Below are 12,137 nucleotides of genomic sequence, written 5' to 3' on the forward strand. Positions count from 1 at the left end.
TTCATAAAGTTGGCCATCCTTGCCCTTAATAGAAGAAATTAGCTTTTGTTTGCCTCTGAGTCGTTCTTTGTGAATTTGCACGATGTTAGCTAGTTCCGTGTCATCGGCCTGGACAAGTTTGCTTCTAACAAAAAAACCGCGCATGCGTTGTTTATGCAACGACAATAAATGCGCTTTGATTTCTTGAATTTGAGGCCTGACCGGACGGTCTCGTAATTGTTCTTGCATGTATTCTTTGAGAAGACTAGAGTAATAGTTGTATTGAGTATTGTATGCCTGGGTCCGTTCAATACAATATTGTTTACTTATGGATCGAAATCTAGGTTTAATTCTCTTGTCCCAAAAATACATAAGTTTGCCCTGATAGCGTGATATTAACGGAAACAAGATCCGCCATTCCTCTCGAATTAAATGCTGATACTCAGGGTCCATAAGGATAGAGGTGTTAAAATACCAAAGGGGACTACTTCTCAAAAATTTGGATACTGGTAGGGTTATTCTCATAATTAGAGCATAGTGATCACTGAAACAAACAGGTTCGAGCTTAATATTGCGCACTTGTGCAACAAGTGAGCGGCTTATGTAAGACCGTTTTGTATACCTGTGCACATCTTCTTTTGCCTTTTGTGAAAGCAGTTTACTGTTCCATACTCGCTTTTGTTTATTCCGATACGACTATGAGTTCTCAGTAAATATTTGGACGTTACAGCTCTTGCAATGTATAAAAGTGTTTTTAGAATAAATCACAATCGATATTATGTTCTAATAACATACGTAAAACAGGTTGAATTCGTGAAATGATTGAGGTTGGAGTGAGCGTAAATGTTTTCATAGTTAGGAGCCTGGATATGCAAACCCGCTTAACGTGGGGATTTAATTTTGTGAAATTTGGTACGTGGATCTGGATTCGATTTCCGGTGGAAGGAATAGCCTCATATATAATAATATCGAGTAGGAAATTGGTTTCTACTTTAACGAGTAGGTCCTCTCTCGATGACTGTATGTGTAGTAATGAATTCGAAACACTTTGTAAATATTTTCTTGTAAGTAATCCGATAGAATATATATAGTATCGAGGAATTTGAAGAACGGTGTAAATTGTTTTTCTTTTCTTTCTCTATATAGGCTATTAACTCTTATTCCATTCCAACAAATGTTCTTTAACCATTTTAATTTACTTCGTTCTTTTTCTCTCTTTATTTTTTATTTTATTTATTTATTTATTTATTTTACGATAGGATAGTATCTTTATTATTCGATTAGAAAAGAATTAATATACAAAGGGGAATAGGAAAGTTTTTCAATACCTTATTTGTTATACTTTTTCGAAGTACTTTCCTCCAGCACACACTACACTCTTTTTTTGCATTCTTCGAAACCAATCGTCGAAGAAACTCTGCCATCTTCCAGCAGAGATCTGGGCACACTCATCGTTCCAAGCCCTTATTAGGGCGTCATTGCTTGTAAAACGCCTACCTTTCAGTCTGGTCTTCACATGAGAGAACAGCGCGAAGTCACAGGAAGTGAGATCTGGACTGTACGGAGGGTGCTTTAACAGTTGTAGCCCAGTGCTGGCCATGCTCCCGCCAAGTGAACTTTGTGGTGGACAAGCACCGTGTGCGCGGGTTTGCTCGGGGCTCTCCCGTTTCCTCCTACTTTCTTCATTTCACCATTTCATTCATTTCTCATCTTCACCGTCTCCTTTAGCCTAGCCGGCATAACCGTGTTACGTAAAACTCAAAGATTTCATTTCACATTCAGTGCTGGCCAAATACTCTGAGCAAACTTCTGAAGCGTTATCTTGGTGAAGAAACCACGTGTTCATCCTTGAGTTTGGGTGCAACTGTTTGAGAGCTGTAAGAACTTGAGGCAGACATTCCTTGGTACCACTTCTATGTGACTGTGTTGTGTGTTTCTAAGACAACTCGCTTGACAATTTCTCGTCTCTCCTCGACAACTCCTTGTTCTCTTATGGAGCCTGAATCGATTACAGAAACCCGCTTATCATTAGCCATTATAATTTTTGTTTTATGCGGATAAATATTTTAATCGGAAATTATTAATTTGAACCACTTTCGCTTTGAATAGAGCATTAAGGGAGGGAATGGAACCTACTCCTTGGAGGCTGAATCGATTGTAAAACGCCGAATCTCAATATCTATTACTGAGTAATAATAAGTAGCACTTATGGTTAGTCGTGATATGTTACATTGAGACGCTGAAACGTTGGAAAAAAAAAAAAAAAAACTTGTTCTGCTATCTGTTACTGTTACTGTTTAGTTCTATGGTGATAAATTTTGAACCGGAAATTGCTAATTTGAATCAGTTCCGTTTTGAATAGAGAATTAATGGAAGAGACTGAACCTATTCTTGGGACGCTGAATCGAATTAAAAAAAAAAAAAAAAAAAAACGCTTCTCGATATCTCTTACCGCGTTTGCTCTGATACGTGTCGGCAGACGGACAGACAAAGCCATTCTTTGACTTCCGACAGTTAGGCATTGCATAGTTTGAAGTTCTATAATAAGAGAACATAGAACGTAGTATAATGAAAAGAAAAGAATAAACAAAATGACAAATAAGAATAAAAAAAACGTTTTTTTGTACGAGCCAGTATTTTTCATTATGATTGTTAATGATTTTGAGAGCAGCTCTGTACTTGTTCATGTATAACAGATAAGATATTTATGAAATGTCCTCCATGAAGAAAGCTCGTGACAATGCTACACGCTCCCTCCTACTGAGCAACTTATATAGTGTTTACGAAGTCATGCATTTGTTTGATAAGTTTGCTTTATTGCAATTTCAGAATAATTTCGATTTTTATTGCTCTACAAATTTATTATCTATGTTTTCTATTCATAGAACAAAAACTAAGATGTATGTACCATGTGGAAGTGATTTGTGTACGTAATTATACAGAAATATAGGAACTTCTCTGTCTATGAATCTTTCAACATCACATTTTGTATATTTTACACTTTTCCTATAACCTTTACGATACCCAGGTGTTTTCTATAACGTAGCATACCAAGGGGAAGGGGCCCGTTGAACCCATAGAGGAAAATTCATTTTCAAATTAAATTCTTAGATGTTTTATTAAATAATCAGTTATAAATGAAATAGTGTCCCCGGTGGATGAGTGATTAATAGAGACCGGATGTTTAGGCACTGAAAACCTGTAAAATAGGCAGGCAAATAGGCACTAAAAATTTTAAAAATAGGCAGTAAAATAGGCACTAAAATGTAACTCGAAATAATGAAGATAAATACTCAATACCATTAAAAAATAGATTCAAGTCATAGATAATGTTCAAAGAATATAGAAACACACTTGTTCGTTAATATCTTCTTTTATTGCATATATAAAAACGAAGCTTGTTATGCATTCCATACATACTGGGTGAAACTGAAAGATGTGCACATACTTTGGGAGCTGATTCATGACATCAAAAGAAGACAAAAAGTCCTGTTGCATGTTGTCGAATTCTGCGTCGTGTACGAGTGACAGGGGGGCCAACTTGGAATCCAAAATCGAATCCTGACAATTGGAACGAGACATAAAGGTGCTCACATACTTCGGGAGGTGATTCGTGACATCCAAGAGGACTTTTTGTCTTCTTTTCATGTCACGAATCACCTCTCAAAGTATGTGCACATCTTTTGGTTCCGTTCCAATTGTCAGGATTCAATTTTCAATACCAAATTGGCACTCTGTCAGTCGTACAAGACACGGAATTCGACAAAATGCAAGAAAACATTTTGTCTTCTTTTGATATTACTAATCACCTCCCGAAGTATGTGCACATCTTTGAAGTTCACCATGTATATATATCGTAACGTACCACGTGCTTGTGTTTACAAACACTTAATATGTGTGTATTATTTATGTTATATAAATTATATATTTTCCCAATGAAGGCTTATTTTGAAGAAAATGCATAGAATAGGCAATATTAGGCACTAAAGGTCAAAATAGGCAAAATAGGCAAAATAAAATTGGCTTAAATCGAAAGTATAAACCCCCATATAAACTTTAAAACGTTATTTTTGATCATATCTTTAAGAATAAAGAATAGGCATTTTGCCTAACATCCGGTCTCTAGTGATTAAGGTCGTCGCCTTGCAATCAATGGATCCCGGGTTCGATTCCACAAGTGGGAACACAAGTGGTTTGGATCCCACGTTAAACTCTAGGTCCCGTCCTCTGGACATCATAATCATCCCATGGAAGGATATGGCAAACCACCATCGTTTCGTCTCGCCCAGGGACATTCGGGTAGAACACCACATCATTACAATCATCATCATCATTATAAAAAAGTATACATGTAGGTTATACAAATTATTTTAGGCTACAGGTTATATTATTTTAGGCTACAAATTGGTTATTTTAGGGTACAATATTCAATTTCAGAAGATTAGCACTGAAGCTACGAAAACACTGCAATGCTATAAGTCAAAACATCTAACTCGCAGGATGTTCAAAATATTAGTTCTATTTCCAGTACTGCAAAATCTCCGACCACGTTCAACACTAAGAAACAAAGTGACAATCATCAGTGTTGCCAAGACCTCTAATGTTGCAAAACATTAGTGTTGCCAGGCTAAGATATGCCAGTGTTTATTTGTAGCAGAAAACAAAAACACCAAGCCGCAACGATATCTTAAGTCATAACGAGAAAAAGGTAACATGCACCACCAAGCGGGAGGGGGGAATTGTTGAACCCGGTTCGCATTATTGCCCTATACAAAATAAACGAGAACCCGTTTAGAGCATAATCAAGCAGGATTCTTTTATTAACATACCATTACACAATGTTAATTTTTTTCGGATATTTATGTCCCCGCAGAGAAGCATAATTCACAATATAATTGGCTGTGGGTTCAATGAACCCCCCCTTGGTATCGTAAGGGTTAACATAATCCAGATAGATCCAAATCCTTCCATAAACAGGGGTGTAACTACTATGGCGCGAAACCCCGCAATGCGGGGGGGGCGACACTTCCAAGGGGGCCCTTTACTCTAGCCTCCTAATAGGTTGAATAAACTTGCTTTTCAGTTTTGTATTAGTCGGCAATTCCTTCCGTTCACAGTTACATTGTTGTTTCACAATTTACATCTTTGGTGATATAGTATCCAAATGTTCCTTTTTCTTTCCTACTAATATATAACTCATCTCACTGATGATGAAATTCTGACAAGGGCACAGATAATTCAAACAACTTACAGTTGTGATATTGGTTTTTCGTTTCCGATGGAAGTAATTTGCTTAGTGAAACAGCTGGAATCTGAAATACACAGCTGAATGTTCAGAATTCTGTATTTGACCTAACACCGCTTATTGTGAAATATAACTCATTGGCGTCTAGCTTTTCAGAACTTATTACCGCGTATTTGTTGTTTTTGATACTCCTTGTCTCTGTCAGTTCTGCGGAGAGGTCGTTCTCAAAATTGAAATTAATAATGCTAAAAGCTATATGAGAAGCACAATGGACCAAAATAGATAAAGTAATCTAGCACTGCTCTCAATAAATGAGGAAGAAACTGAAAAAAAAAAATTGATGTACGGGAGTTAGTAAAGGATTTTGGTGACAGGAAAGTAAGAAGGAAACCATTCAATTAATTCCTGCTACTCTTCATGAAGACTGACGTCACTAACTGCAAAGAGGTAATCCATCTTCCATTTAGAAGCTTATTGAATAAATTATATGTATAACAAAGTGGTTTCCATTTAAGAGTGTTTAGGTCTAGTAGTTCAATACATTTAATTCAATATTTACAGATACAGGCAAGTAGGTCCGCAACCAGCCGCAGAGGTTTGGAAGGCCATGAATATGTTAGGGGGGCCCAAGTCATTAAAGATTCCCTTACAAATAACTAAATTGTGTTTTTTGTATTAATAATAGCATTTTCTGTTAAAGACTGGAGGGTACACGAAAAGTTTCTAGCCCCCTCTGGTTGCGGGTCTGCAGGGAAGTATGGTTATTTATTATATCTATCATTTCACTCACAAAAAATGTTGTTAAGGCGGGGGCCCTGGGTATTCTCTTGAGGGTGCCCATAAAACGTAGTTCGCCACTGTCCATAATGTTAATATTTTTGCTACATGAGTTGTATTTGTTCATAATTTTTATTTATTGACGTACTTTTGAATACAATAGTGTACCTTTTTTCGGTTCGAGCTCATGTGGTTTGGATCCCACATTAATCTGTACTTAAATGTTTCATATAGCTTCATATAGCCGCTAAAAAATAATAAAAATAGGCCTAATATTTTTTTAAGTTGTGGCGTATTCACCCCCTATGTCTTGACGCAGAAAGGCGTGAAACCATACGTAATATGTTCTACACTTCCTCCATGCCTCCAGGCTTGAGAACAAACACACAAAAAAAATTAAGTAAAAGAACAAAGAACATTAGACCTGAACAGATTTCTAAATAAAGTTTTGCAATAGAACAGAACGGATCATCAGAGGAGTTTGCAACTTAGTACGTGTTTAGACATGTCCAAACCTCCACTCAGTGTTGCCACAGTCCTAGCTCTGGAGTGGGCTGAAAAATAGTACCAAATTGAAACAAAAAGGGCTGAATTCATTATTTTATACCAGTGTAATACATGGCTTTATAACACGAAACTAAAAAAGATAAAATTCTAGAACCCTCACTCTTCCAAGAGTCCAAATCAAGAAAGTGCTTTTTTTAAAGGACCTCGAACAACCGTGGAAGTAGATGAAACTTTTCTCGCACGTAGGAAGTATAACAGAGGTCGCAAATTAAAAAGGAAAACATTTATCATCTTCGGTATGTATTGTAGGAAACCAAATGCGCCTCTAATTCAGTGACCAATAAACCAAAACGGTATTATAGCCACATATGAAATATATATATATATATATATATATATATATATATATATATATATATATATATATATATATGAAACAAATCAGTTATTTCCGAGTTCGTGTGTAAACAGCAAGTTATAATAAAATATTAAAATATAAACTATTGCACCTTATTCTCGCTTATTTCACAAACCGAAGGAGGATAATAGACTATTAGAAGAATATAAGATAAGTAAACTGACATTTGTAAAAGGATATATATATATATATATATATATATATATATATATATATATATATATATATATATATATATATATATATATATATAACCGTAACAGTGTACTAGAACCTTTCCTGAAAGATATCACAACACATTATCAATAATTTTTAATGTGAGATATAGGAAAAGTCTTACTGACACTTTTGAAAATGTGACAAGTGTTTGTTAAATGGTGCTGAATTGGGTAGAGTTGTACCAACATTTTCACAAAAGGGGCTGAAAATGCCAGCGTGGTACCAACGGGCCGATGAATGACAAAAAAGGCTGATTTGGTACAATTGTACCAAGTGTGGCAACAATGCCAGCATTGTAGAAACTCTAGTCATTGTCTCAGTGTCAGTTGATTTTCAGCTGTATTAGTAAAATGTGGTGGACATGTCGTCGTGGTCAAAAACTGGATACCAAGCAATTTTTGTGCTACAATTTTGCACGTGATTTAAGCGTTGATCAGTGTTTAGAGGAAATGCCTCCTGTGCTTGGAGAGGATTGTCCTCATCGTACAACGATATTTAAGTGATACCGAGAGTTTCAAGAACGAAATTTCAGTCTTGAGGACGCTCCAAGGTCAGGTCGGCCATCTTCATCTCTGATTGAAGGAAACATTGCTGAAGTAAGGGAAATGCTTGAGACAGATAGATGGGTTACATACCATCAAATAGAAGTATGCTTGGGCATTAATGAACCAACAGTTCGTGCTATTCTCTGCGATCACCTACGAGTTAGAAAGTTTTGTACCCTTTGGGTACCACATAATTTGACCGACAAGCAGATGGCACACCGTGTTTCATGCTGCCGAAAAATGTTTAAAAATTTAAAAATGAAATCTTCCTCTGTGAACAGTATTGTCACAGGTGACGAAACTTGGCTCTATTACTATGACGTCCCGACCTGTGGGTGTTCAAAGATAAGGAGACCCACGTGAAAGTCCACATCAGTGAAGAAGAGAATGAAGGCGGTATTTTTAAGTGTGCGAGGAATTGTCGAGCGAGTTGTCTTAGAAACACAGAAGAAAGTCACAGGGAAGTGGTACCGAGGAATGTCTGCCTGAAGTTCTTACAGCTTTCAAACAGTTGCACCCAAACTGAAGGATAAGCACGTGGTTTCTTCAGCACGATAACGCTTCAAAAGTTTGCTCAGAGAATTTGGGCAGCACTGGACTAAAACTGTTAGAGCACCCTCCGTACAGTGCAGATCTCTCTTCCTGTGATTTCGAACTGTTCTCTCATAAGCGATGACGCTCTACTAAGGACTTGGGATGACAAGTGTGCCCAGATCTCTGCTGGAAGATAACAGAGTTTCTTAGACGACTGGTTTCGAAGAATGGAAGTGTAATGTGTGGTGGAAAGTACTTCGAAAAAGTATAACAAATAAGGTCACATTGCAAAACTTTCCTTTGTATATTAGTTCTTATCTAATCGAATAATAAAGATACTACCCTATCGTAAAAAAAAAAAAAAAAAAAAAAAAAAAGGAAAAAAAGGAAAAGAACGATGCAAATTAAAAGAGTTAAACAACATTTGTTGGAATACACAGCGTCACAATTTAAGAGTTATAGCCTATATAGCAGTGGTGCCCACCCCCCTTATGTCTATGACGCACCCCCCCAATTGTCTATCCGTAGGTGTTCTTCCATGAAAAAATCTTCTTTTCGATTAATTTTACCCCCTCATCAAACATATTTATATAGATTTTAACCCCCCCCCAAATATTTCAATGACGCAGTTTGCGTCATAGCCCCCCCTTGTGGGCACCCCTGTATATAGAGAAAGAAAAGAAACACACAATTTATACCGTTCTTCAAATTCCTCGATACTATATATCCTATAGAATTACTTACAAGAAAATATTTACAAAGCTTTTCGAATTCATTACCACACATCCAGTCATCGAGAGAAGACCTACAGTTTAAAGTAGAAACCAAACTTCTACTCGATATTATTATTTCTAAGGCTAATTCTTTCACCGGGAATCGAATCCAGATCCACGTACACAGAAAACAGACGAACTAACGATATGTTGATTTTGTAATTGTTAGCGAACCGATAACTAGATTTAAATATAAATAGGAAATCTCGGTTGAAACGGCTACTATTTACAATTAGGTCGCCACGGGTGTGCTGTGAAAGCATTCCTCTGGTAGCTCAGTTGGTAGAGCGGTGGACTGTAGTTGGTTGAGTAATATCAGTAATCCATAGGTCGCTGGTTCAAATCCGGCCCGGAGGAACCCTTTTTTTTCATTGACAAATTTAACTTATCTTTCTCTTTTGGATCATGTTTTATAAACATTTTTCTAACAAGAAATAGAAATATGTTAGCATATAGGTCTGGGATAAAGCTATACAAATCAGGCTAAAGATAAATTTAAATAAAGGTAAAGTATAATCAATACAGGTAAATAAGATTGAAATAATAGTTGAAGTAACAAACCAATCGGAAATAATAGTAAATTTGAACACTTTCGGTTTTATCTTTTCGGTTTAGGTATACTGTTGCGGATAGTTCTGACATATTGGCTTGATATACTCAACTCCTTTAGCCTAACCGGCATAACTGCGGAACGTAATACTGAAGGATTTTTGATATACTGAATCGTTTGCAAAATATGGTTTTCGCTATTACCATTTTTTTAAATGGTGATAAATGATGAAACCGAAAATGGTTAATTTTGAACCACTTCCGATTTGAATACAAGGTTAACGGAGAACATAGAACCTACTCTTGGGAAACTGAATCGACTGTAAAAACCACATCTCGAGATCTTTTATCGTCTTTGCTCTATGGAAACTAGTATTGAAACCGGAAGTAATAGTAAATTTCAACTACTTTCGGTATTGATAGACTGTTATAGATTGTATGCAGGGTGCGAATTACCGGGGGGATGAGGGGGATTTCCCCCCTCAATCACATTTTGTTCCCCCCCCCAAAGAAGTCAGCTGAAGTATCCCCAACGGGGATGCTCGCTTTCCCCCTCAAACTATGCTTAGTGTAATTCCAAATGTCACTGATTTTTGTTATTTCTTGTAAATTTAATCTTCTAGCTGTATTTCGAAATGATCGATGTAAACTGTTCAGTTTTGGTCATTTCTACTTACCACCTAATTACCCACTATTTTCAACGTTGTTTAGTAGAACTATTATTATGACTTCGGTTGTTACTTGCAACTGTACCTTCGTACCCTTCAGTTCGTCATCGTTTGTGAATTTGAATGTACTAATTGCGAATAACAAAGCCACATATAGATTTATAAATGTTCTTATCGGTTGGCCAAGAAGAAGTAAACAAATAGCTTCTTCTACCATACTTGGCGAAGTTCGGATATGTCATATTCATTCTCTATATTTGTATCGATTATCATCTTATTTTAATTTTTGTTATAACATGTTATTTCATTTTCCAGTGTACTCTTTGTTAGCACATGGTCTTCATTCCCTAGTAGGTTGTGTGTATGCAACTCAAAAGTTGCATTTAATTTGTGATAATTAGCATAGTAATCATTGCTTTTACAGTTTACGGAAATGAACTTTCGAAACTGTACTCAAAATCTGAGATATAGGTACTCTCTCGTAAGTATATGTTAACGTACACGCTGGGGGATATGCTCCTAGTGAGCAGACATGTTAATGAAGGTGACTTTTAGGTGAATAAGCGAATAATTCAAGATTTGTTTCAGCATTTGTTAATACGACTGGTTCTCCGTGTCATTGTCCGTGTCTGTATAAGCATTTCAACTGGAGCGGGTTTTTTTAAAGTTAACCCTTCATTTTTCCATCTTTTCGCTGTATAGTTTGCTGTCCACGCAATTAATGTTGTCTGAAAAACTTCAGTGTAATGTTTTACTTTATTTGAATAACGTAGCCCATAGTGAGTCAACTCATCTTCAACCTAACAGTAAAGTAATTTTTAATTTTTGACTTTCTGTACCCATCACGGAATCGATATTTGGAGAAAAAAAAGTCGTGATGAGCACAGCTTTAGCGGGAAGTAGAAGCACAAGTTCGAAATTTGAATTGAGAGCAGTGTTGCCGGACACGGCAAGCGAAATTACACACACCTCCCGACCAAATTGCACAATTTTACACACAAACTGGGAGACAGAGCACACAAAATTGCACAATACATAACAACCTATATATATGCATATTATATACCTATACGTACATCGACCAGCCATTGTTCAAAGATTCAGCGTTTGATTTATTATTATTATTATTATTATTATTATTATTATTATTATTATTATTATTATTATTATTATTATTATTATTATTATTATAGCAAAACCGACACCTTCTTCCCGCCCATTGTCACAGAAAGAGTATTGAATCTTTGATTTAACTTCTCTCTTTTTTTCTATTTTTATCCTTTGTTCAATAAGAGAATTCCCATCCCTCTCGTTCACTCTGTCGTTTATCTGCTTGAAAAATAACATTATCCTGACTAGTACTGAGAAGACAAAAAAGACTTCTTACCCCCCCCCCCCCCTTCCGCCTCATGTTTTGGTCAACATCGAGGGTGAACATTCATTCATATTGCTTGGCTTGAACAAAGAGGCTTTGCTAACGGTCGTGACACCCGCTGCTGAAAAACGAGAAGTGAGGTACCAAGGAAGCAAGATATGTTTTATTGCGAAGCCCTGAAGTCAGACGTTGGCAATCGTAGTTTTTGAAAGGCAATTTTTAGAAAAAAATAGAAATAATGAATATTGGAATGAAAGGAACTTCGCAAAAAGCATCAATAATAAAAATTTTGAATTGACCAAAGTGCACACAAAATGCACACAGATTGGGATTACACACAAAATGCACACACAAGGAAAAATTGCACACATTTTGTGTAATTGCACACACATTGGCAACGCTGATTGAGATATTTTAAATATTTGGCCTTCGATTTGACCTTGATGTGAGAAATCGGGACCAGCAACAATCCATTTCTTATTTGATAGGCTAATATCTAGATTTTCTTTTTTTTTTTTTTTTTTTTTTTTAAAAAAGTCCGGTTTAAC

General features: G+C 36.2%; 1 protein-coding gene and 1 non-coding gene across 3 annotated transcripts in view; one reads left to right on the forward strand and one right to left on the reverse strand.

Annotated features, from left to right (window-relative positions):
• Positions 1-12,137, reverse strand: part of LOC145671120 (facilitated trehalose transporter Tret1-like) — a 167,282-nt gene that overhangs the window by 126,581 nt on the left and 28,564 nt on the right. The window lies entirely within an intron of this gene.
• On the forward strand, positions 9,262-9,354 carry TRNAY-GUA (transfer RNA tyrosine (anticodon GUA)). The gene is made up of 2 exons: positions 9,262-9,298; positions 9,319-9,354. It is a non-coding gene; the product is annotated as a tRNA-Tyr (tRNA).

This window comes from Thermobia domestica, chromosome 15, assembly GCF_964235325.1.
Source record: "Thermobia domestica chromosome 15, izTheDome1.hap1.1, whole genome shotgun sequence".
Classification (NCBI taxonomy): domain Eukaryota; kingdom Metazoa; phylum Arthropoda; class Insecta; order Zygentoma; family Lepismatidae; genus Thermobia; species Thermobia domestica.